General features: G+C 40.1%; 1 protein-coding gene across 1 annotated transcript in view; it reads right to left on the bottom strand.

Moving 5' to 3' along the window:
- Window positions 1-26,866, bottom strand: part of SLC25A21 (solute carrier family 25 member 21) — a 344,043-nt gene that overhangs the window by 56,068 nt on the left and 261,109 nt on the right. The gene's annotated exons all lie outside the window — the stretch shown is intronic.

Below are 26,866 nucleotides of genomic sequence, written 5' to 3'. Positions count from 1 at the left end.
GAATGGCTCATTGCTGGCAGAAGTGCTTTCCTGTAAACAACAGGAACTCTACTTGTAAGGGGTGGAACTATTTTGTCTAGGAAAGTGCCAAACAAACAGCTTTTCCAGTCCCAGACCTTTAGCAACATAGTTGTCTCAACATGGGCATGCTGCTAAAAGCTGTGTAGCACAGACAGAGCTTGAACTCCTTGTGGTGACAACAGAACTGTAGATGTTTACATGGGCACATAAGATTTGGAATAAACTTTTAGCTGTCTGTCATGCAAGGCAGCTGCTGGAAATTAACCAAAGTGCTAGCACCATGTGGTCAGCAGGCTCTTTGCAGCTCATCAACAAGGTCTTTGTGGACCACAGGTGACCACAAAAGTCTTAGTGGACCACAAGGTCAATGGTTTGGAAACCGCTTAGCTAAGATGTTATTAATAATAAAAGAAAATAAAATGGTTTGTTTACAACAGGTCAACTTTAAGATGACAACATTAATTATTATTTCTAGTATTCTGTTATATATATTACTTTTGCTGTGTCCATCCATCTGGGCAAGGTTCTATTATGACCTCCCTGCCCCCTGATGCCCTATGCTGGACCCAGCCCCTGGCCAGCATGGGGCCTGGCCCTGCCTCCCCAGTGGAGCCCACCTGACACTGTGTCAGCCCCAGCCCTTCACCCTAGGGCCTGGCCCAGTTTCCCAATGGAGCCTCCCCACCCTGCCAGCTCCAGCGCCTCCCCCAGCCAATGCTGGGCCCAGCCCAGCCTCCAACGGAGCCTCTCCCCTGGCTAGTGCAGAGCCTGGCCCAACCCCTAATGGAGCCCCTCCCTTGGCCAGAGCACAGCTCGGCCCAGGCCCCTGAGAAAGTTCCTCTGCACCGTGCCAGCCCCTCTTCCACCCAGTGCGGGGCCTGGCTCAGCCCCACCAGTGGAGCCACCTCCCCATCCTGCCAGCCCCACCACTTTGTCTGGCCAGAACAAAGCCCCGCCCAGCCTCCAATGGAGCTCTTCCCCCAGCTAGCGCGGGGGGCCCGGCCTACACGCTTTGGAGGTGTATTACAACAGGTTTTGGTCTAGAGTCTAGAACTTCCTTCAAACCCAACTTCTGCTTGCAAGTAGAGCTGCAACAGGGCCTCTCATTGCATACATTTTCCATCCATTTGGTGAAAGCAGTTTTTTTCATTTTCCATTGTATTTTACACTATGCTGTAGTTGGACATAAATCAACATATAGCTTCTTACATCTTCCTTCTTCAGTTGCTTTTTGATGTGCTCTTCCCATCTTGCTGTATATTATATCCATCCAGCTGTGCCATAACAATATCAATTTTAGTCTCTCATTTATCTCATGGTAATTTTGAATGAAAAAACTCTTCTAGGGATTTCTTCTAAAGTACAACACACATACTTCCTCCAGAATGTGGTAACTGATATGTCAGCATTCCACAGTGATAAACAGGTGAGGATGTGGGCTTTCAAGGATAATCTCTTGCCAGTTAATACTTCATTATCTGACAGTCTATCTGATCCCAAGTCTGACACTGATTTCAAAGATTCCTTGAGAATAGGGAAACCTTCAATTCCCTCTACTTAATTATCACCGAACATTTCCACTAATCTGTAAATCTCAGAAGTTAAAAAGCATAAACTGTAGAAGGCAAATCACCATTCAGTCATATGCTTGTCACTGCCATTTTTGGGTGAGAGCTGAACAATGAATTTTTTGATGTTACCTGTGAACTCAAAATAAGCATGCTCCATTGTTAACAGAACAAAGATAACTGACTTTGAAGGGTTCAAGATATGTAAACACAGCTGGCATCAGGGAGTCACTGGATAATGCAACATGTTGCTATGCAAGAAACTGTGGCTTTGCTGTGACCTCAGACCTCTGAACACTCAAGCTATGGGAGTCTGAGTGTCTTAAAAAGATAATATTCCCCGTCCACTGGGAAATGACGGGGAATCTTTCCTGGGACAGCAACAGAGGCTCTTCGGATTGTAAGAGAGACTCTGTAGTGGATATTAATCTCCTCCTGGTCTCCAGTCACTCAAGTAATAACCACTCATGAACTGATGCAGTTCACACCTCTTTAAACACTGCCTGGTAACAACTATTTTATGCAGTAAAACACAGACTCCTCCCAAGTGGGAGGAACATCATACAGTACATTGTGGTAATATCATGACATGGTACAGATGAGGTCACTCAAGATGAATAAACAAAATGAACTAAGAGAAAATGAAATTAAAAAATGAATATAACCTGACCTAATTTTTTCATGTTTTCACATTCGCAATCAACTCCAATGCAGATCTAAAACATGACAAATGTTGAAATACAAGAAATTAGACTTTCACTAGGTGACAGTAGGAGAACTGGCAGGTATTTATATCTGCTGCATGAGAAGAGGCTGCTTGTGGGAGAAACACAAACACTGTGGTGTTGAGGAAAGTCAAAAGTAATCCTCGGACAAAGGATATATGGGTAAAAAGCCCAGGGACTTGTTTGTATTTGGCTGGCTATTATCTGTAGCCACTGTACATAGTGAAGGATATGGATAGGGTGGGGGTGAGGGATAGGGTACATAGTGAAGGTCTGGATAGGGTGGGGGTGAGGGAACAAGCAATAAAAAACCCAATAACCATAAGTATGTCAGTAAGTGGAATTGCTATAGCAGGAGTCGGGGGGACCTTTCTTGGGTTGGGATCACTGACCCATAGAAAAATCAGTTGGGGACCAAAATTGCAGCCAATAGCTGCAGCATCAAAACCAAAACCAAACCAACCAAACAAAAAAGCCCATCTCTCTAATGTGGCCCCTGACTGAAAAACAGAAAAGAATGTGGGGTGGGGTGAAGGAGCAGGCTGGGATGGGAGGGGTGGGTAAGAGGTAGGAAGGGGTGATAGGGGGCCTGAGCAGAAGGGGGGTGCAGGAGTAGACTGGGGTTGTGGGGTCTGGGGCTGCTTATCTGCAAAGCTCCCTGGCGCACACATAGCTCCATGTCCCCCGCCATTCACAGTCATCACCTCCTGCTGCTCCTATTGGCTGCAGTTCTGGCCAGTCAGAGGGGCAGGGGAAAAGCCTACAGGCAACACTCACCTGCCATTCCCCCAGATGGTGGAAGGGGGAACAGCACTGTGCAGAGCCACTTCTTTCCCCTGCCAGGCAAAGCCCACGGGCTGGATCCAGCCCCAGCCACAGCTTGCCTGACTGGCCCATGAAGCTTGGGCCTCCATATCTCTCATCCTGCAGCAGTAATGATGCTAGGGCGGGAAGCCCTGAGCTTCAGAGGTCAGATCTAGTCAACCCACGGGCCAGCTGTAGGCTACCCAACCCTGCACTGTAGGAAAGGTATCTTCAGTACAAGCCTTTATCTGAAAATGGGCTCTAATGAAGCACAAAGTAAATGCAACTTCTTATTTTCAGTAGAGAAAAAAATACAAACAGTGGGAAGTTCTGTCTTCTCTTTTAGCTGGCCCTATTAAATGTTATTAAGCATGCATCTATGCTGTTCCCATTTTCAGTGCCTTGTCCTGTCAGTTTTTTGCTGCTTCTTTGTGAGACTGATTACAAAACTAGCCCAGACCCCGATCTCACAAAGACTTAAGCCATGGTTAACTTTAAACATTTGAGTAATTCCAGTGACAGCAATGGGATTGCTCTCTTGCTTAAAAAGTTAAGCATATGCCTAGCTGTTTGCAGTACCAGGCTCATTGATTGTGAACAACTGAAGTAGAAACATATTGTTTTAGTGAGATGGACAGAGGGACAGTCTTTTTACAATTATAAGCAACCCACCCCACAGCAAACGCTTATTTTTAGCTAAAATATTTCTGCTGCAATGGCATGCTTCTGGAAAATACCAAGTGCCCTCAACATCCATTGAAATTATTAGCTGTCAGGAGGTGAACACCACCTGCCAGAATAGGGCCACTTGTAAATAAACCTCCAAGTCAGTTTGATCTTTGGTGTTTTGAAAAAGAAAGCTTAAAACAGGAATCAGCAGTGGCTATTCATTATCAAATGGGAACAATTATTCATTAAGAAACATGTGCTGCTGTACACATCAAATATTCTATTCCATTAAGGATCTTATACTGTAGCTGCAGCTGTGGGAATAGAAAAGTGAAACTTCCTGAAAAGGGGAGGTGTGAGAACATAAGAAATCTGAAAAAGAATTGATGACATCTGAATTATAATACATTAGCAGGTGAAGGGAAAGTTCCTGTCTCAGAGAACTCTGATTTGCACATTCCCATTAAAGAAACATTAATCGTCACGAGATTTGTTCCTTTGAATTATTAGTTATTATTCTGAAACATCAGCTATGCTGACAAAATATTGTTTGTAAAGAAAAGCTTAATTTATGTTAATTTTAACTTCTGTTTGGATGAAAGGGATCATTATGACAGCCTGGAAGAATAGTGACTGACCATCTATGAAAATAGTTCTACAGAAGTTCTACATGTATTTGCTGATTGAGCAACCTGTCCTCTCGGCAGAGAAGTTTGGGAGGGTTTATGCCACCTTGGCCACTCCCAATCCAGGGACTAGTTTGGCATACAGTTAAATTTCACGCAGACTTAAGCCTTTTATAGAATGAAACATGCTGGCCGTGGCCCCAAGGGACTGTTTCTGCAGCTCGGAATCATCACAGTACAATAGTAATCTTTCTCCCCTACAACCACTATGCCAGTTCTACATCACTCAAGGGTTCTACTACATAGGGGGATGCTCAGGAGGCAGCCAAGTCAGCTTTACAGCTTCTGTGCTCCCAGAGAACAGGCAGGATTTTGTCCCATATGTTTAAGGATGTTTTCTGTGTTCCATTGAACAGAAAATTGCTTCTTAATGTCTTTTCGTTCCTGCTGAAATGATTAGTGGGCACACATTATAAAGTCAGTAGCACACCTCGAAGGCTAATAGTACTTTCACTTCAGCTGGTATTTAGCTGATGGTGAAGCCAGTGTCATTTAAGTATATATATTGCTGAAACAAAAATATAATCGGTCTAAGTGTTTCATAATTAACTTTTTCCTGCGAGAGCTATCCTAGTCACAGGTGTTTATAAAGTTGCCTCAGATGAAATACAGAAGCAGAAGCTCTAGTCATGCATCAGTTAAAATAGGAAATGTAGCCATGCAAGGTTAATTGGAATTCTACTAGGCACGCTCAGTTCCCATAATTGATGAAAATATTTTAGATAGCAAACACAATGGAAGTCTTACTAATGAGTATTGGAGGGGTAGCTGTGTTAGTCTGGATTTGTAACAGCAACGAAGGGTCCTGTGGCACCTTACAGACTACCAGAAAAGTTTTGAGCATGAGCTTTCGTGAGCAGAGACTCACTTCATCATACCTATGGTTACCATACCTGGCCCTGCAGATTTCCATGACCAGCATCTGATGAAGTGAGTCTCTGCTCACGAAAGCTCATGCTCAAAACTTTTCTGTTAGTCTGTAAGGTGCCACAGGACCCTTCGTTGCTGTTACAAATCCAGACTAACACAGCTACCCCTCCAATACTCATTAGTTACCATACCTATGGTTACCATACCTGGCCCTGCAAGTTTCCATGACCAGCATCTGATGAAGTGAGTCTCTGCTCACGAAAGCTCATGCTCAAAACTTTTCTGTTAGTCTGTAAGGTGCCACAGGACCCTTCGTTGCTGTTACTAATGAGTAGGCAGGCTTATATCCTTTCATGAGAAATAGGAACTGAAGGGTTTTTAAAGCAATGATCATGTAAGATAGTAAATAGAAAATTATGATAAATTCAGAAGTTTTAATTGGATTCAGTGTGGTTTTATTTGGACACAGATTTCATGTGTTTTACATCTGTCATGGTTCCAAGGGTGCAATCCAGTCCAGTGAGGAGTTGTGTCACCACTTGCCCTGCAACCCTGGGCTCCTTACAATATTTTGGTGCTGTAGCTCCCAGACTGGCCTGCTCTCAGCTAACATACAAGCATTCAGGCCACATCCTGAGTATGCTAGGCAGCCTTAGTTCAGGAACTTTGACCCCAGTGGCTTGTGTACACAAACACTGCCCCATTCTGGTTTCCCTTAGCCTTGGTTACAACCAGGCCTGCTGATGGGGGGACAAAGGAGGCAGATGCCCCAGGGCCCTTTGAAATGCCACGTCAGTGCTGTTGCATTGCTCTGTTTTGAGGGGGAGGGAACCCAGCACTGAGGTCTTGGCAGTGCTAAGAGCTGACTGCTGTTGACCTTGCCCCTTCCATCCTTGGCCCCAACACTTCTGGCAGCATGGAGCTGGGCCACCCTCCCACTTTGCTTCAATGTCCACACTGGTTGTTGGTCCCACTGCTATATTACCATCGAGGTGACCCTAATACACTCTCTGCCTTGAATTTTTCAAAAAGATCACATGCCGTGAAGTGTCTAGTCCTCTCCTGGACAGCTCAGAGAAATAATAGTGTCCTTTGATGATTCAAAATTACATTACAGCTTATCAACTTATTCACTTAACTGGAACAAATATCCTTCCTTTCAAACAGAGCACTGAACTGGTTTGTAGTCAAAATAAAATAAACTATTAACAACCGGACATAGATTAAGAGGTGCCAAGGAAAAGGATTAAAGTCTGACACTTTCACAAGCAAATGAAAGTGAAGACACGAATCTAAAAGTCAAAAATTTAATCTAGCAAGGGCTTTCAGGATGGCGTCTCTAACTAGTCTTCTTTCCTCCCAGACATGGCTGACTTTCTCCCCAGTCAGGACCTTCACAGAAGCACGAGATGCTGGCTTCTCTTGTTTTCCCAAGTGAAAGATCTTTACGTAAGAAGGTTCCTTACCTGCATTCAGTTCCCAGAGACTTCAACTCCACTTCCTCCTTGGTTGAGGGAACGATCTTTCACAGCTTGCAAGAGTTATGTTCCCTTGTGTCTTTCTAGTGATGGATGCCAAAGATTGCTTCTTTCTTTATTTATCTCTTCCAAAGTTTAGGGACCTTGTTTCAAGAGACAAGATGACCTCAGACTGATTTTCTGTTCCTGTGGGCTTCCCATCTCCCCGTCCATAACTTGGGCTTCCTTTGTTTTGATTCCACCAAGCTTAATTTATAGGAGACAGGTAAGCAGCTGCGACATTGTTGACTGTCTGGAAGAGACCTGTTTCTTCATTTGTTTGGATATAGAGTGTAAAGTCTAATATCAGTAAGTACCACCATTGATTATAGAGTGTTAATATCTAAATTGTACAATATTAATCGCCAGTGTGTCATGGCGTTCAAAAGATACCTCAGCTGATAAACTTCTATAATACAGTTATATTGTATAAAATTATGTGTTCCATTTGCTTATCACCTGAGATTCAGACCCAGACCCCTAACTTTACAGCCCAGACAGTTTATCTTTCTTGCTGTCTCCTGTCCCACTTACTAGCTTTATAACTTTGTATACTTATATGCAAATGGACTTTCCTTGTCTCTGCCTGAGAACTGCACTGGTCAGAGAATACACATTCATTTGTCTTGGCCCACCTGTTTACCAACTCCCCATGACATGCCGGACAAACAGATTTTAGTCACCATTCTAGTATATATCCATAATTTTTAATATACAACACACACACACACACATCACACAGGAATATTAACAATTTGTGAGTTATGAGTTTCCAATGACATATTACATAGTCCTTTTTAGATACAGATAACCACAGAGAGCTGGAATACACTGAATTGGTCAGGCCAGCTGAAACTTGTTACCAATGAGATCCTTGTCCTGTGGCATTGGGATCTCTCAGGGTCCTGCCTCCCCTCTTACAAAGTTGCACTGTTGGCTGACCTGGAGCCCTTTTTCCCAGACAAGGCATCTGCCACCATATGTCTCTTGCCCTTTAGATGAGAGGAGACCTGTTTTGTCACATCTGTCTGTTCAGTTTCCACAACAAAATATCAGAGGGTGTCAATAATTTCATCTACATAGTTTCTATAAAAATGAACAGTGATGTTAATGACCATTGTGTTATTAGATCTCAACATATTACACATCATCTTTCATATAAATATCATGACACCAATGTGTGAGGTGCAGTGAGTAAGTTAGGTCTGACAAAAGCTGCTGACACAGAGTTGTGACCCACTAACGGGTCTCTGTATCATACCATCATCTGGAGAACTGCAAATTAAACAGAACCTAGCTTAGCCTAATATATGTACAGCACTCATGAAAAATAGATGTGTATGCCTAAATTTGCTTTCCATTATACCATCATAAATCCGGAGTAACTCCACCAAAGTGAAGATATCTTCTTAAACAAAGTTTTAGATAAAATGCCCTACAAGCTGTGAAAGAGTAGTTCAGACTATTTTACCAAATTTGCATTTTTGCACATCATTAGACTATAACTTGTTTATAGAGTGCCAAAATAGCCCACAACCCTATAGATTACAATGACCATAGAGGATAGAATCAAATTGAAAGGAGCGTGATGAAATGTTTTAAAAGGTAATGAGTTTCATTTTGAGCCAAATGTATTATCCAGGATGGGAAGAATCCAATTAGGTTCTAGAGAGAAATACAGCAGAAGTTTGTACAACTCAAAGATGTTGGATTTATTACTGCAAAAAATAATTGAAAAATATGAACATAGGCTAACACAGGAGCCACAACCTTTCTGAGGTGGAGTGCCAAAATTTGACCTTTGTGTACAATCCAAGTGCTGGTGATACTTTTTAAAGTCACTAATCGTCCTATTTACAACAACTTCACTAACAAGTAAACTAAGATGCAGAGCTCTGCCATTTAGGTGGTGGTTGGTAGCATTAGCTGGTCTTTTGTTAATCCATAGGCAGCATAGCTTTGAGCAAACTCCCAGCTGCATAGAGAAAGAGGGGTGCAGCTGAGCTCCCACCTCATGTGCCAATGAAAATAGGCTTGCATGCCACTCTTGGCACCCATGTTGGGGGTTGCTGATCCCTGGCCTAACCAGCTGAATAAAAAACATTATTAGTATTTTCACATTTTGAGTACATACAGAATTGACTATTTCCCTCTGGTAAAAAAGGCTAATAATACTATTTGCATGAATTCATAAAGAATCACGGATAACAGCTCTGCTCCTGCGTACCTCTCTGTTCATATTTCCTCCTATTCCCACTTCTTGCATTCCTTCTAAGTTCAATTATGGAAAAAAATATCCTCCAGAAATTGGTTTTATGCTGTCTTCCATGCCATTCTGCATGCCTGGAACTGTGTGTCTCTCTTTAAGTGCCAGTCATTAGCTCTCTTCTCAGCCAGATATGCCTCCATAAAACTTCTTCCATGAGGTCTTAGCATTCACTCATCAAACTGTCCAACTTTTATGTGTATTCTGCTGCCATCCGCCTTCCTCTCCCCACCACTGTATTGTCTAGATTTGATTTATATGTTAGTTCCTTAGAGAAGGAACTCTGGTTTGCTCTAGGTCAGCTCAGTTGTAGCACAGAGCACAGGCCTGGCATTTAATAAACAACTAGAAATGAATCAATCCTTAACTAATACTACTATGAGTTTTACCAAAAACACCACAGCTGCCTGACAGTTACTCATTCAATTTATGAGGACAAGTTACTTGTTAATTAAAAAATAAAGTCATAAATTTAAACTGCATATACTGTTGGCTGTATCGTATTAAGATGATATACAGCCTCCCAGATGTGGGATATATATTATATTGCTTGAAGCAGGAGCCATTATGGCAAACATAGCAACTACTAAACTAAACAGTTGTACAAAACTTTTATGGATGCAGCCAGAGCGAACGGTAGATTATTCACTATGCATCTTAAATTTAGCATGCACAAAAGCCTAGTCAGAAAAAATGTCTAATACTTGCATAGTTTTGTACTTTAAAATAGATCCTAATCGGTCCACACACACACGTGCGCACACACACACACAAACTTTTTATCTTGCTTATGTCATAAGAAGTAAGGAGGAGTTAATCATTACGTATGCCTGGGCAGGATTTTAATGAATAATGAATGTTTCTGGTAAAATCACATTCTTTGCATCCCAGATCAGCAAACACCACCCCAAGAAAAGCAGAGCAGGTTTGTTGGACAAAACTTGCAGCTAAAAAGAGGGATGGATGGATTCTAAATTCCTTTCTTGGTCTCTGTCTTCTATTTAGGAAAATGCCCATTGACCTCAATACAGCATTATGACCAATCAAAGTATGACTAAAACCAGATTGGGAATCTCAGAGTTTGCTTCAGGAATAACTGTGGTTGAGAAAAAAAAATTACTTTGAGAAATAATAGATATCATGCATGAACCATCAAGTTCTGAGATAACTCCCTGCAAGCCTCCCTGTTTTAATCAAAACAGCTGTGAAAAGCCTGAAAACCAAGGAGCTAAAATAAAACAACTGATTCTTTAGAGTTGGAGTTTGTAGAAAATATTAATAGGTATAAACTATAAGGATAGTGAAAAAGGAGAAAATGTATTTTAATTGTAATTAGGGTTCTCTTTCTCAAAAAAGAGGGAAATAAAGCTTGATTTACAGCCCGTTTAAGACAATGAAGGCGGTTCCATTAATTTTAGTGGCCTTTGTATCAGGCCTTAAAAAATGAACTTTCTCAGTACTGCCAAATTTATTGCACTTCTTTATTTTCTAAAGCATAGCAGCATCCATTCATCACACTGGAGTAACAAAGCCGTAACCTGATATATGACAAATATTACAAGCTTAATGGCTGATGTCCATTACTGATGGGACCTGCTTGCTATTTAGAAAAGATTGGCATTGAAGGATTACTGAGCAAACACAGAACCTGAAAAAACTTGCAGGCAGGAGTCTGTCATCAGGTGTGATGGAGGGCATTACCTGAGAACGCTGGCTCTTATCTTAAGTTGGAAACTTCTGCAATTGCCAACAATTCTCAACAAAGAGCTTCTGTCATGGAAGGTTGATACACTGAGTCAGTCTGATGGTGGCTTGCCTTCCCAAAGCTTCATTCCTCTTTATGGATCACCTGAGACCAAGCAGCACACTGATCTTTAATAGCTTAAATAGCAGGACAACCCTAACAAAATGATGATAATCAGGAGACAACTGATCTCATGTGGTAGAAAGCTAAAATAGCAAACATTCCCTCATGATCACTATGAAAGATCTGCCACTGAAATGGCACTTTCCCCACTCATTTAGCATTGATGATAAATCTCCTAACATACCACACCTAAGAATTTCACAAAGTGCGTTGCATTCTACCAATATTAAAAGGCTTAGTTTTCCATGAAGAGGTTTTCAGCATTCCTGGCTTAGAATTAAGTTTTAATCATGATCCCTCATGGAGAATAGGACACCTTTATCATAATGTCTCTAATGTGATGCTAAAATAACCTATTAGTTTCTATGGTATTTCTGAGAAAGTCAGGGTAATATGGTATGTTTATAAATACGTAATTTTATTTTTATCGCCCTCTTATGCAGCAGCATATATCATCATCATTACAGCTATACAGTAACATTTTATGATTTATAGTTATTAACCTAAGTTGTGACCAGAGTTGGTGGAGGAATTACTTTTGTTCCTATGAAATTATTTTCTATAAAATGAAAATTTTATATTTTCTGTGATGTTTTTCTTTTGACAATTTTTTAAAATGGTATTTTTTAGTTTGTGGGTTTTCAGGATTTTGTTTTTAAGAAAACCCCAAATTTTGGAAGAACATTTATTTTTTGGGGAAAATATCCATTTAATCAAAAAGCCATCTTTTGATAAAAAAGTTGGATGAACATTTTTTGAATCAACTTTAGCTGTGATCCATTAAATGGGCAAATATGAGTAAATACATGGAAAGTATACTTTAAAAAATTTAGATATTGATACAATGTAAAACTCTGCTAGAAACAAAAATCCCTGTGCATTAGTTGACACTTTTATTTTACTATAATACTGTTTGAATATTTCAAATTAAATGTTAATTTGAATATATTAATATTCAAATTTTTGAGGGGCAAAAGGGAGATGCCTACAGGCTGCACCTTCCAATTTGTATTGTCATGCTAATAAAGTTGGTCAATTTTTTTCAAACAATTTTATTGCTTAAAAATGATCGTATAACATATTTTTATGCAAAACTGTTCAATTTACAAAAATGTTTTTCACAAAATAGTTTCTGAATTGATATTTTTATGGAACACATCATCAGAATGTATCGCCCTCCACAACAAACAAACAAACAGAAAAACCCACCTTGATTCTAATCAATTAAAAATTTTAAGTTTATTGAAAATGGGTTTTGGAAAATGAATATGCTTGATGACCATTTTAATAAGTTTTTATAACGTTTTCTAAAAAAATTATTTAAAACACTTGAAAAGTCAGTAGTTATAGAGTTTTCCTAACCCTTGAATATGAGGCCATGTCCACAATTTTTCTGAAGTGTTTCCTGACCAGCTACGCTTGCTTCGTGACTAGTTCTCTCACCTTTTACAGGGTTAAGCGCTATCCTGAACAAAGTAGTTGCAGGATCAAGCCCTATGAATCAAGAGGTACTGTACCAGGAACACTGATGTATTTGTCTGTGCCAGAGCATGTAACTACTACAGGAATTTTGACTGCTGAATTCCTACTATGAAGAAGAGGCTGTTGTTACTGAAAAGTCTATTTATCATACAAAATACTCTAAACAAACAAACAAAAAATCACACCACACTTGCAGCACGGACCTACTCATCAGTCATCAACAGGACAACACAGGCGAGTTCAGGCAAAAACAAAGTATGCATAAAGGTGGAAGGCAAGTTTAAAGAACACTCATTTTTACCTTTACAAAAACGGATCCCATGTGCATAGTCAGAGCCTTAGACTTTCAGTAAGTTTCTGCCTCATATGATACATAAGAACTTCAAAAAATGATATGGAAATATGTTCTGGCTTTCAGTGAAACAATTTTCAAATCAAGATAAAAGTGACAGAAGTAGTTCCTGTGAGAAGATGCAGTGTGTTTCACATAAAATATGTTGATGAAACTGTTATATAAAAAGTAACAAAAAACTCTTCAGGGCCGTGTCTACACGAGCCCCAAACTTCGAAATGGCCATGTAAATGGCCATTTCGAAGGTTACTAATGAACCACTGAAATACATATTCAGTGCCTCATTAACATGCGGGTAGCCGTGGCACTTCGAAATTGACGCACCTCGCCACTGCACAGCTCGCCCCGACGGGGCTCCTTTTCTAAAGGACCCCGCCTACTTTGAAGTCCCCTTATTCCTATGAGCAGATGGGAATAAGGGGACTTCGAAGTAGGCAGGGTCCTTTCGAAAAGGAGCCCCGTAGGGACGAGCCGCGTCAATTTCGAAGTGCCGCGGCCGCCCGCATGCTAATGAGGCGCTGAATATGTATTTCAGCTCTTCATTCGTAAACTTCAAAATGGCCATTTGCATGGCCATTTCGCAGTTTGGGGCTAGTGTAGACACGGCCCAGAAGTACAGAATTATATAAAATAAGGGCTACAGCAAAATAGGACCCTATTAAAACATTTTTAATCATAATTTTTGAGTGTTGAGGTATTTTAGCCATTTCAAGCAGTCTTATTTTTCACAGTTTGACGCCAATTATTTTTAGAATGCATAATATCAGTGTGCTGTGGGGAATGAGTTAGAGTATGTCTACACAGCTGCCTTATTTTGGAATAAGCTATTTTGAAATACAGCATCTACACACATTGGCTGTGTCTACACTTGCATTCCTCTTTCGAAAGAGGCATGTAAATGAGGGAACCCAAAAATGCAAATGAGGTACAGATTTCCCTATCTGGCACCTCATTTGCATATTCTCCTTTCAAAAGGCCTTCTTCGAAAGAGACCATCTTCGTATTTTTTTCAGGAAGAAGAGTTCTTCTGAAGATCGAGTTTACTTTGAAAAGAGCCCTGTCTACACCGCGTTTCTTCTTTCAAAAGAAGAATACGCAAATGAGGCACCAGATATGTAAATCTGCACCTCATTTGCATGTTCAATTTCCCTCATTTGCATGCTTCTTTCAAAAGAGGAATGCAAGTATAGCCACAGCCATAGAACTTATTTTGATACAGAGCAACTGGACGCACTATGGTTTATTTTGAAATAGGCTTTATTCCCTTTGGCCATGTCTATATAGCATAATGAGTGAGATTGAAAATTCAAATGAAACACTAATTTACAAGTCTCAGACTTCATTTGCATAATATCATGCAATCATGTGTCCAGAAGAGACTTTTCCGGAAGCAAAACCAGCTGTGTATATAGGGTTCCTTCTGAAAAAATTTTTTTTTCGGAAAAACCCTTCTTCCTGAAACAAATAAGTTGTAAATGGAAGAAAAGTGCTTCTAGAAATAGAAACTCCTGCAGGAAATGTGAACTTCCCATTTCATGCTCTTTTGTTTAGAGTAAATTCAACTGAAAACCTATGCAATTTTCATAGATTTATTACTAATTGGACTCATTGTACTAACGTCACTGTCTTCTGATATAGATTAATAGTCCTTCAGGCTTCAAGCATGGATTTTTTTTGGGCCTCTAGTTCACTAAAATTCTTTTAGTACCTAAGTGATAAGATATACAGTGTCTTCAAATGCTGCACAACTTGTGAAAACAATCACGAACCAAACAGTATCTTGGGAATCTGGTCAAAGATGAGAAATTAGCACACTTTTAATACTCATTGATAAAATTACTGCTTCCCACCTCCCAAGAAAAAAAATTGCAAGAGAATATTTAACCAACTCTTTCCTTTCAAAAACCATGTTTACCTTAACCAGAAGATCAACCCACTTGATTTCGCAAGCCAGGTAGGGATATGTGAAATTGACTTATCGGGGTTAGCAGTTGACCCCTGTACTCCTTGCTATCATGGGCCGCGTCTACATGTGCACGCCACTTCGAAGTAGCGGCGCCAACTTCGAAATAGCGCCCGTCACGGCTACACGTGTTGGGCGCTATTTCGAAGTTGAAATCGACGTTAGGTGGCGAGACGCTGAAGTCGCTAACCCCATGAGGGGATGGGAATAGCACCCTACTTCGAAGTTGAACATTGAAGTAGGGCATGTGTAGACGATCTGCGTCCCGCAACATCGAAATAGTGGGGTCCTCCATGGCGGCCATCAGCTGAGGGGTTGAGACACGCTCTCTCTCCAGCCCCTGCGGGGCTCTATGGTCACCGTGGGCAGCAGCCCTTAGCCCAGGGCTTCTGGCTGCTGCTGCGGCAGCTGGGGATCCATGCTGCATGCACAGGGTCTGAAACCAGTTGTCGGCTCTGTGGATCTTGTGTTGTTTAGTGCAACTGTGTCTGGGAGGGGCCCTTTAAGGGAGCGGCTTGCTGTTGAGTCCGCCCTGTGGCCCTGTCTGCAGCTGTTCCTGGCACCCTTATTTCGATGTGTGCTACTTTGGCGTGTAGACGTTCCCTCGCAGCGCCTATTTCGATGTGGTGCTGCCCAACGTCGAAGTTGAACGTCGACGTTGCCAGCCCTGGAGGACGTGTAGACGTTATTCATCGAAATAGCGTATTTCGATGTAGCGTGCACATGTAGACGTAGCCATGAAGAGTAAGAGAGGTCAACAGGAGAAACTCTCCCATTGACCATCTTCTGTAAGGACAGCCAGGTAGGTCAACTGCAGATAAATCAATTCTAGCTATGCAATTGCATTGCTATTGTAGGAATTTCTAATACATGGATTACTCTCTAAACTTTAATAAATTAACTAGCCCATTTGCTAGAACAAACCAAGATGATGTGTACATTTTTGTGGTATAATCCATTCATTTGCATAACCCAAAAACAACAGTTCATTAATGATGAGGTGGAGACACAGGAACTAAATAGAGGGAACTGTAATAGATTTGTTACAAACAAATATATTTTAAGTCTAAAAATGAAAGGAACATACTAATTGGGTAAGCTGATCAGAATATAAAAACGATTATCAAGTAATCCCCCCTCAAAATACATTTGTATTCAGCACCCTTTTACAAACACATATATTTAGTTTATTTGAATTTTACAAAACATTGCCAAATGTCCCTTGGAAATTTAAAAGGCTCTTCATCTAAAAGCTACGATTATTGCTTATCGTTACTTATATACTTCCTGTAAGTTAAATAAAAGTGCTTTACTTTATCTTCAAAGTACACTCTACACCGTTTGCCAGGTACTTCCTGCATACATCCCACCTAAATTCTCCTGGCCCTAGTAACTAATGTCTGTGAAGAAAATCCTGGCATAATTATAGTTCTAAGCTTCATAAGCTGCTATTTTAAACAGAAAATTGGCTTAGTTGCATTGACAATCACATTTAAACTGATTCTTTCCAGATGAAAAGATACTTTTTCAAACATTGTAGTAAAAATGCAAAGTCAGCTGTTTTAAAAGACATAAAAGTGATTTATAGTTCATGTTCTAGGTTTGACGATTTTTTTCCTTACGACACAATGGAAGATTTCTTTTAAAGGGAACATTAATTATTAAGAGCTAACAAAATCCCCAATTACAGAAGCATAAATAACCGCTTCTTCAAAAAAAAGTTCAACAGAACACATATGAAATACATATTGCTTTTCATTTACCTATTTCTATTGCAATTGTATTCAGAAAATGTTAAACATTAAGTTTTAATTTTACACTGGTCATGTAATAATACTGAGATAATTAAAAACATAGACAATGCCAACAGCATTAAGATTCAGAATTGCCTCTTGAATGAGAGAAGAAGGGGCAGTACAGTTTTCAGAATGATTGTTTCAGCAGTCTGCAGACTACTTAGAACAACAATGGATGGATTTAAATATGAGAGAGTTGCTTCATAACCACCAGAGCTAGAACCAGCTTCTCCTCCTTTTAAATGTAGATGTAAAACCTACAGAAACTGTTGGCAGCACCAGAGATACACAGGCATAGGCAGTTTCAGAACAACAGAAGACATTTAATCGTTTTAGTTTCAGGACGCAGCTGAGCTATTGTGCTGCAGCCTTATGTAAAGAGTAGTTCTGAGGTGACCTGCTCTGTGTGGTGTTCCAGGTCAGGCACATCATGCCAACTGGAGAACAGAGGGAGCGTTGCCACCGCACCACACTTGGAAAGCATGCACTTCCCTCTGTGCAACCAGATGTAGGGGTGATAGAAACTCAAGGACAATGGCTTTTCTGTCTGGGGAGTTTAGGACTGCCCTTGCTCTTAGGAAAGCACAAAGAACACGTACACAGCCTCGTCACAGGTTTGCAAAGAGACAAGAAGATTCAACAGGCTCAACCATGGGCCCCAGCTCAGTGAAAATGAGAGCTGGGGAGAGTGAGCCCCCAAGGGAGGGGAAATGTAGTGAGTGGGGGGCAGGAGAGGGGCCTCTGGGTTGTGGCAGGGCAGGGCAGGGCAGAAGGCTAGGGTGTTCAGTTTTGTGCTATTAGACAATTGACAAGCCTAGGCTTAGTGTGCAGGTGCTGGATGGTGTTGATATAGGTCTTAACCTCCATGACTCTGTGTCCTTTCATTGTGAGAGCAAATGATACGGGCCCCATGCCTTCATTCGGTGTGGTGCCCTACGCAAATCAATAGATAGAAATCTGCAATCCCGCAGGAGTGCAGAGGTCCACCTGTGCAAATCCAATTGTAATATGGGCGTCAATGTAGAAGGGAGAACTGGAGAAACAAATACAGAACTTCATTTCCAAGTAAAAATGCTTAGTTTAAACATAACTGAACTTTTTCATTATGCACTAAAATAACTTTCCAAGTCCCTACCTATATTTTACAAGCGTAAAATTGCAATCAGTAAATTCATGCTCACTAATGCAAACATTTGTCTAATCTTGCATACTGCTTCTTAAAAGACAGGCACAAAGTTTTGAAAGTTTAGCCCTAAGAGTCAAAGTTAAATTCACAGAAATGCAAGGGTCATAGCAAAAGCTGACATTCTGCCCTTCACGCTTCCTGCTATATTTACTTACTTTAAAGAAGTGTTACGAGGTTTAATTAGTTGCTTGCAAGCCACTAGGAGATTTTCAGGTGATAATATTTTACACATGGATATAGCTGCTATTTCCGATACTGAAGATCACACTCTTTTCAATGAAGTTTGCCATTTTTGCAATAGAATAGCAGAAGGATACATATGCAGGTTTTCTACTGGTTCATCCCCAAACAGGAAGGTTAACAAATGTGCAAGGGCAAGGAGAGGAAAAACGTAGCTATTTGGAGAGGATGCAATGAGCAGTTTGGGTGGGTGAGAAGTCGAAGGAAATGGTCCTCATGCCTCCTCAGCACCACACCTCCCAGTTCTGGGTCTGTCCCTCTCCCACCAGTTGGAGATAAATAAGTAGCACGAGTTTTTAGGCATGGAAGTGCACCAGTAAGGGGTGGGGAGGAACGGATCTCAGTCTGGTCTCTGGATTTTAGTGTACATCCTGCTCCTCATTCAGTGGAAGTGAATCCCCTCTGCAATAGCCATAGAGGGAAGGCGATGTGAGTCATGGTTTTACCATGTCACTTCCTCCTGGCAATAGTCATAGAGGGAAGGTGATCTGAGGCATGGTTTTACCATGTCACTTCCTCCTGGCTGGCAACTCCATTTAGGGTTTCAAGCAGTACAGGGCAGCCAAGGGTCATGCATTTGGTGTGACGCTCACTCATTTGGCAGCTGTATCATATGTTCCCACATCCAGCTGGGCTGCTGGAATGGGCAGCAATTTCTGCTGGCAATGGCCCGCAGACTGATAATCACTTTGTCTTTTCCCTCTCTCTTCTCCCCTACGATATCATAGTGAGGAATATGAGAGAAACAGCCATAGCCAGTGGGGAAGGCCAGAGATCCAACCCCTAGCCTACCACCACTCCTATCTTCCAGGCATATAAACTCAGTTTACCCCACAGACAGCCCTCAGTTTAAACCCAACTCCTCAGACAACCATGACCCTCATTTACACCCACACTCAACTCAGAAGATAGAAGTTCTTCTAAAGCTACCAAATTCTGCAGCCATGAAGGCAAGCCTGATCAGAACAGGCTTGAGCATCTACTGAGCCATATATGCTTAGTTTACTAATGATGTCAGCACTGTGCAGACCCAAAATACTGTAAGTAGCTCTAGAATATCAAGCTGGATTGCTTCCTGCCTGAAGGTATAAAAATAATTGCCAGATAAATTCTGGCTCCAGAGTCTTTATTGCTTTACTGATGTCCATAGAGCATGCATAACACAGAAAATACACACCTTCATTCTCAGATGAACAAGCTTGGCATACATACAGAATGACAAATAAAAAAGAATTAAATTTGATCTGGAAATCATTGCCGGTAAATAAATATGTAATACCAAACTGCACTATTTCTCTAACTCAGTTTTAGGATAACTTAAAAGTAATGTAAAGAGCTTAGCATCTAACTTAAGCATCCAAAACCAAGGAAAAGTAATAGTTATGTCTTCATTTTTTATGGTAGTACATGGTTTCAAATAATTTTGATCTCAACGGAAATCTATAAGAAACCATAACAAGATGGTATTTCCACTGAGTTCCAAGTCTATCACTGTGCAATAAAAGCTCAGTAGCTACTTTCTTTTAAAATGCATTTTTTTAGTTTATTTTAACTTCTTACATTGTAGGGATAACATCAGGGTTATACGACAGGAATACTATACTATCATTAAAGACAATTATAGTGAGTCTGTACAACTCATAATTAATTTCCGTTCCAGTGCTTGATATTTAATGTATCCCCCTCCCAGTTGCTAGTCCTGAAAATAAAATCAGAACTGAATTTTCAGGTCTACCCTACGAGCATTTTGCCAATACAGATTGAATAGTAAACTGTCTAAGCATTCCTTGTACGGATGAGGTTTATACAAACGAGTACAGGTTGAACCTCCAAAAGATGGATTTCCCTAGTCCAGAAACTCTTTAGTTTGACATTTGGCACTATTTAGATGGTGCCAAATGCCAAAATAGCCTATTTTGAGTTTAGGCTATCTTGTAGACATAGCCCTGATGATTAACAGGTCTGCTCATTCCCTCTGGAGCACCTGGCATTGGCTGTTCTGCAAAGTTACAGACTCCTCAGCTGAGAGCCTGCCAGTCCAGAACAATATTCACTGATAAGAGTTACAAGCCCATGAAATCCAAGTTTGTAATAACGTTTTTACTTAGAGGCCTTTAATAATAGCCATCTACTATTTTAATGCTTTTAAAACAAAATAGAGACAGTCGGATAAATACAATTTCTAATTTTTAAGATGTGTTTAAAATGAATATAACATATATATTACAAACATATATATTACAATTGATAGATGGCTTAGTCTTCAATTTCATATTCAAATCTAAAATCAATAGAAGAGATGAACTTACACATATGCAGTGGTGAGAAAGACAGTGACAAAAATAAGTTCATATAATTTGATCTAACTTCCTATCTGGAGTCTGAAAAGAATGAAAATTGTTTCTCTGCTCAGTAGTTGAAGTTAATCCTCTGTCCCAACATTTGCCCCAATAAACATCAGATTATTTTTATGTTGGCTATAAACCTGTCAGTCCTCAATAAACAGATATACTCATGGTCGTTTTACTTCTGCTGTCAGAGAAGTGTCAGTATATACACCAACTCTTAAATTAACACAAACAGAGAAATCCAAATGTAAAACTAATAATTAGAGTAGCTAAACAGAAAGTAGCTCATTGCAGGATAAGATTCAAGAAGTTGTGCCCCTGCACAACAGGCAGTGATTGGAAGATTCCAACAGAAGTTAGCAAAAGCCCTGAAGTTAATACTCCAGCTTCTCTTTAATAGAAAGCTATGTGACCTTTAAGGCTCTGTCAAACAGAGCTCTACTTTAGTAAATCTCAATTAAATTTTATGTTTTGTGGCTCCCGTTTTCTTGTAAGACAAGAAAAAAAGTTCAAGGAATGGATCCTACTTTGAAGATTTTAATTCCCTGTGGGGACAATTTATTTCCACCGAGAGGGCCTGTCAAAGATTTTTTCCCCCCCTGCTTCTGTAGTGGTCAGACTATTTTGTATTTGGAAAGCTCATCGAAGGCCTTTGAAAGTGACAAATTCTTCAAATGACTAAATTTTAGATACTTTTTCTGCTGCTCTGCCCTCTTCTTTATATTTGAGAAGAAAAGGGGAAGGATGAGAAGTGAATGGTTAGCAAGACCATAGAGAATGTTTATGACAAGGTAGCATTCAGTGGAAACATGACGTTTCAATTTGATACTATGACAGCATAACTTTTCATTAAACAGGCACTGCAGTAAATAAAGAGGCAAACATATGAGTAAATATTCACAACCGTGAACATCTTTTTAGGGGACTGACCCTGAAAACACAACTGTCTTGGCATAGAGTAGATCATAACCTTTGATTCGGTCCCGAGCAAGAGAGGGTGTGTAGCTGCATACTTCCTTGGGAGTAGATAACACAGTTACTCCCATTCCAAGGCAATGAGGAGGGAAGGGAGAAAGTTATTGTACCCCTTTTCCATGGCACATCTTATTTGCTCCGGTGGACTATTCTGGACAGGAAGCGGTGAGGTGGTTGGTGGAGTTAGGGATGTGGGGAGCACTGGCTGAGTATCCCTGCTCTCCTTCCCATCTCCAGTGTCCGAATCTGAACAGACACACGGATCAGGAACTTACTCTCCTCTAATCCTCTGCACAGGCAAGTACGGTCTGGGCCACCCTAGCTTGTGGTGATAATTACTATGCGCAGTTCCACTGGCTTAAATAAGCACTGAGGATAGCAAGCACTGGGGTCAGAAGTAAACATTTGTGGAAGCGGACGCAACCCACACACCTTTTGAATGTATTGTACTGGCCCATCTAGTGTCACTGAGACCACTTACAGGGAGAATAACGAGTCAACCGTACAACCTTAAGCAGCTGAGCTGACAGCCTTCGTGGGCCCCGGGCAACATGGGAGGGGGTGGCCTCAGCTCTGCACTCTCCGAGGGACAGGGCTGAGGGCAGAAGGGGCAGGGCCAAGTGTAGCTGGCCTTCAGCATTGTCCAGAGTGCGGCATAACCCCTGGCCTCCAGCCCTTAGTACCATTCAGAATTTGCAGCCCAGCTCTGTGTCATGGTGCTCCAGCAGCAATTTAAAGGGCCCTCTACTGTGGCAGTGGCCAGAGCCCCTGGCCCCTCTGAATCACCAGGCCCCCTCAGCAGCTGTCCCCTTTGGCGTCCCTCGCTCTCATTTGGCATGCCTGGCCTTAATTACCAGGCAGCTGGCTTTTAGCTCATGTGGTGGAAGAGTCTTACACATTAAGGTCCCAGGTTCAATTTGGCCAGCTGATGGCTGGGGTCTGTTGGTGTCACAAGTAAGGGTCTTAACCATGATTTCAATTGGGAAGAATCTGAAGCTCAGGACACTTCCAGATGCAGTAGTAAGCACAGACAAGGACAGTGAATGGAATACAGAAGAGAAAAAGACTTGGCATACACGCCTTGGGGGCTTTGGGTTTCACATTTGTTTTTTAGAAAAGTCACCAGACATAAGGGAGATTGGTAAAAGGTGTTCTGGTTGAGCAGTTGAAAAAACTACACCCAAAATTGGCAAGGTCCAATCAGTGCTAGATGCAATAAAAGAGGTTCTATAAATACAATGAGATGAATTTGTTAGCCAAGATATGGGATTTTTTGAATGGGTAGCCCACAGTACCTAAATTGAGCTAGTGCCTTGCACAGCACCCACTGTTTGAAGTCCCAATTAACTCTTAATTCAGGCAAAATATGTCATGCTTCTTAATTACAAAACTTTGGACATTACACATTTTTAGGAGACTATAAAAATGTAGTACATACCTTTAAAGGTCAGTCAGTTACAAACATTCATTTGCATGAGTTTTTAATTATTCATTGGTTAATAGAAGTAAAACATTGCCTAATTTAAAAAATCTGGCAGCATTTATTATTATTTTGGAAACAAAACACAATGAAATTTAGCATATGAAACAATTAAAATGACATTTAAACAAAAATAAAGCCAGACCACAGAATACCTTTTAACTTTATGGTATTTTAATTTTTTTAGATTTACAGAGAAATATGTAATGAGCTAAGTGTTTTCACCTGAACCCATAGCCAGAATTTTGGGGGTGCTTTCTGCCATTTTTAAAAAATACGCACTCAGGGCTAAGTTCTGAACTAAATAGCACCAATTTACACTAGAAGAAAATTCTAGCCCTCAGTTGGTTTGTTGTTTGATCCTATCAATCCCAACAAACCAAATCTGTATTGAAACCCCAGAATCTTTAAAGATTATGCAAACCAGTAATTTATATGTTATTTATGGACATTGTTTCTTTTTTATGAGATGGGCCAGATGGGAAGTACTGTCAACATGGTATTTATTAGCCAGGGGAAAAATCAGCTGCATATTACTGGCATCTGGTCAAGATTTTATGACTACATATTTTAACATATATTTCAATTATATATGACAGGATACCATTTTCTCTAAAATCTCAGCTCAGTGTGCAATAGCCAGTGTTCTTCTGATTATTCAGTCTGTTTGAAAATATCCAGAATAATTATATATGGCAAGACTGTAAGACCAGGAGATCATGTGGTTTAACCATTAGGAAAAAGCAACCAGAGAGTTCAGATCAGTGTATCTAAACTTGACAGAGCCACCAACTTACCCTGGATGAAATTTCCTCCTGTGCTGAGCACCACCATAAGTGCCATGCACCTTTTAAGTCCCACAGAAGTCTTCAGTATAGGTCCTATGTGAGATTTAAGTGGTGCATTAGCTTTTCATTGGCCCACTTCACAGAACTGAACTTCACCCTGAAGGAAATCAAATATTTTACTCTGGAACGAGCCTTTCTACTTCTCCTCTTCATGATTTCTATCCCTTATGCTGAGTGAGCACTCTCATAATTCATCTTTTTGGCAGTTGCTCCCAGACTTGGGACTGAATCTCATATTTTTTCTGGGTTATTTGTTGATATCTGTTTATTTTAAGCCAAAATTGATGATTGTGTCTATGAAACTACAGCTTCTTATCTTAGGCTACATTTATGCTAGCCAAAGTAAGTTGACTGCAGATATACAATTCTAGCTATGATAATTGCATAGCTAGAATCCACCTTACTTGGCTGTCCGTACTGATGGGAGAGTTTCTCCGGCCAACCTCCCTTATTCCTTGCATCTTGCGGGAGTACAGGGGTCCAAGTGGTTGATTTTGTGCATTCCCATGAGATGTGTGAAATCAAACTATGGTCAATCTTCTGCGCTAGTGTAGACATAGCCTCAGTCTTTTCCCCTATAAGATGGTGCTCATGGATAGAGGACTGTGACAATGTGACCTTCTCCTGACTCTGTCCATGCTTCTGGAATAACTGAGTAATTATTTACAGTGCAGACATTTCATTAGCCAATACAGCCAGTACATTTTTTTTTTTTTTTTACATGTTGCTGCTTCAGTTACCTTTTTTGTACTCTATAAATTTACTCCCTCTATATCCTCTTCCATAAATTGAAACAGTTGAAGTATTCCAGCGTAGTAATTCTTTAGTTATGTCTAAACTAAACAGCAGCCTTATTTTGAAATAAACTATTCCAGAAGACCTTATCTGGAAAAGCTTATTTTGAAATAACACTGCTACACAAAAATGTATTTCAAAATAGCCCTCAGCTATTTTGAAATGGAGCGTCGGCACACAATATAGCCTATTTTGAAAAAGAACCATTGGACTGACTATGGCTTATTTCGAAAGAGACTCTATTCCCTGTCTACTTCACCCCTGTTTTGAAATAGCTATTTTAAAATAGGCACTATTCCTCATGCAGTGAGGTGTTATCTATTTCAGTATAAGCCAACCACTATTTTGAAATAGTGGTTGCATTGTGTAGATGTTAGCAAAGTTATTTCAAAATAAAGGCTATTATTTAGAAATACCTTTGCTGGGTAGACATACCCTTTTGTGAAGAACAGTTCTGAACAATGCCAGTTGTTCTATGACAAGTCAGAGGAATTATTAAATAACTTCTCCAACCTTACCAGGAAATACTAGATGAGAAGCACAAGCAAAACGGAGATTTCCTTTGAATTTAACACAAGAATGTCCTTTTCCAAGCAAACAAATGGTTGATCAGACGCAGGCATCTTTGATGTTGGATGATAAAGGACCATGCTGGAGAAAGTGATCCATCCACAAAAAAAATAATTAATCCCATAATCTTGCCTGGGTCATTTTCAGCTTTTGTTACTATCTTCTTTATAGTCAAAAGAAAAATCAGGTGAAATTCATAAAGAAATGTCATTTTTCTGTTTCTGAAATCGCCTTTGTTTATGCTAAAATGTTAGCAGTAAAAGTAGGTGCAATGTTCTAATGATGGCAAGAATTTCTCTCATACCTTTAGCTAGAACTCACTAGAAGCTCAGTGCAACCCACTAGTAGGTTGTAAACTTAATTGAAAACCTTTCATGGTATAGTATTCATCCTCTATTTCTGCCAACAGTTCTGAACATTAACACTTGAAAACATCAGAAATATTCTGCTCAGACTCCAGACTGAGGTCAACAGACTTTGAATGTGTGAAAAATTCTTTAAATTTCTGTCTTGTTACCATCACAAAACTCAGATCCTTAACCAGTTCTCTTAAGATAATACCACTATAAAGATTATTGTTTGCTATCAGTTAAACCCACCAAAAGACATACAACAGAGAAAAAATACTTTGTAACCAAAGACAATGGCAGCAGTATTAGGGATGTAAGTGTTATGGTTAGTTATTTGTGATATTGCAGATGGAAGAAAGACTAGGAGCAGATCCATTTTGAAAGTTATTGTCCTTCTATTTCATATTAAGAATTAGAGAGATTTTGTAAAGTTGCTTTGAAGGCAAATTGCATCCTAGGCATGGTACTAGGGTAACTTACCTTATATTTCTTTGCAAATGTCACTCATAACATTAACTGTGTCATATTAATGGGACAAGTTATTTTTGTGCCTTTGAGAAATGATTAAAAGTATTTATGTGACAAAACCTCTCCAACGACAAACATGTCTGAGCCCTACTCTTGAAGAGAAACTCTACAAATATATATATAAAAATAAACTCATTCTAAAGAGCATAAAAAGGGCTGTTTTCTTTAAATTTATGTTGTTATAAGTCTGAGGGATAAAGTCTACTCTTTCATTTAAATTAATTGATATGTTAACTATTCGTTCCCTTTTTTAATAAAAGCTGAACAGTGTGAATGGTTTGCATCTCCACTAGTATATTCAAGTTCATATTGTTTCTGTTACTTTACACCTCTGGACTGGACAAAACTACTTAATGATTGAGGAGATTTTAAAAAGGCCCTAAAATTGGCTAAATAGGAAATATTCGATTCACTTAGTCCCTGAACCTCCAGAGACTCAAACACATGCTTAATTTTACACACTGTGAGTTGTCCCACTCCAGTCAAGAAAGACTTCCATTGATTTCTGTAGACTTTGGATCAGACCCAAAAGACATCAAGCCTCCAGCCTTGCATTCACATCGTACCCAAATGCCCATTGAATCAGAAATACTGAATTACTGGTGATTTATACCAGATTTGTACTTTTTTTTAGAACAACTAGATGAAGGTTTATAACTTATTAATTTTCCTTTTAAAAGTGATAAACACCCACACAAATAACACCCCCCCCCCGAAATCCTAGTTATTTCTGCCAACTCTTGTATTTTTTCAAAATGTCATATGCCTTATTGCTGTGATGCACAGTAATTCTTCACCAGGAATCACACAGTGGAACACGAGGTAGAGCAATTGCTAGGAACCTAATCCACCTTGGCGAAGTCAAAATGTCAGTTAACCAGAACTCGGAAATTGGTGCTCCTGGATTGGAGTTATTAAACATCAAACAGAGTGGAGTTTAATGGCATGCAAGAATCTAGG

This window comes from Carettochelys insculpta, chromosome 6 (genome assembly GCF_033958435.1).
Source record: "Carettochelys insculpta isolate YL-2023 chromosome 6, ASM3395843v1, whole genome shotgun sequence".
Taxonomy (NCBI): Eukaryota; Metazoa; Chordata; order Testudines; family Carettochelyidae; genus Carettochelys; species Carettochelys insculpta.
Note: the sequence above shows the minus strand (reverse complement) of the source record. Positions and strands in the feature narration are given on the sequence as shown.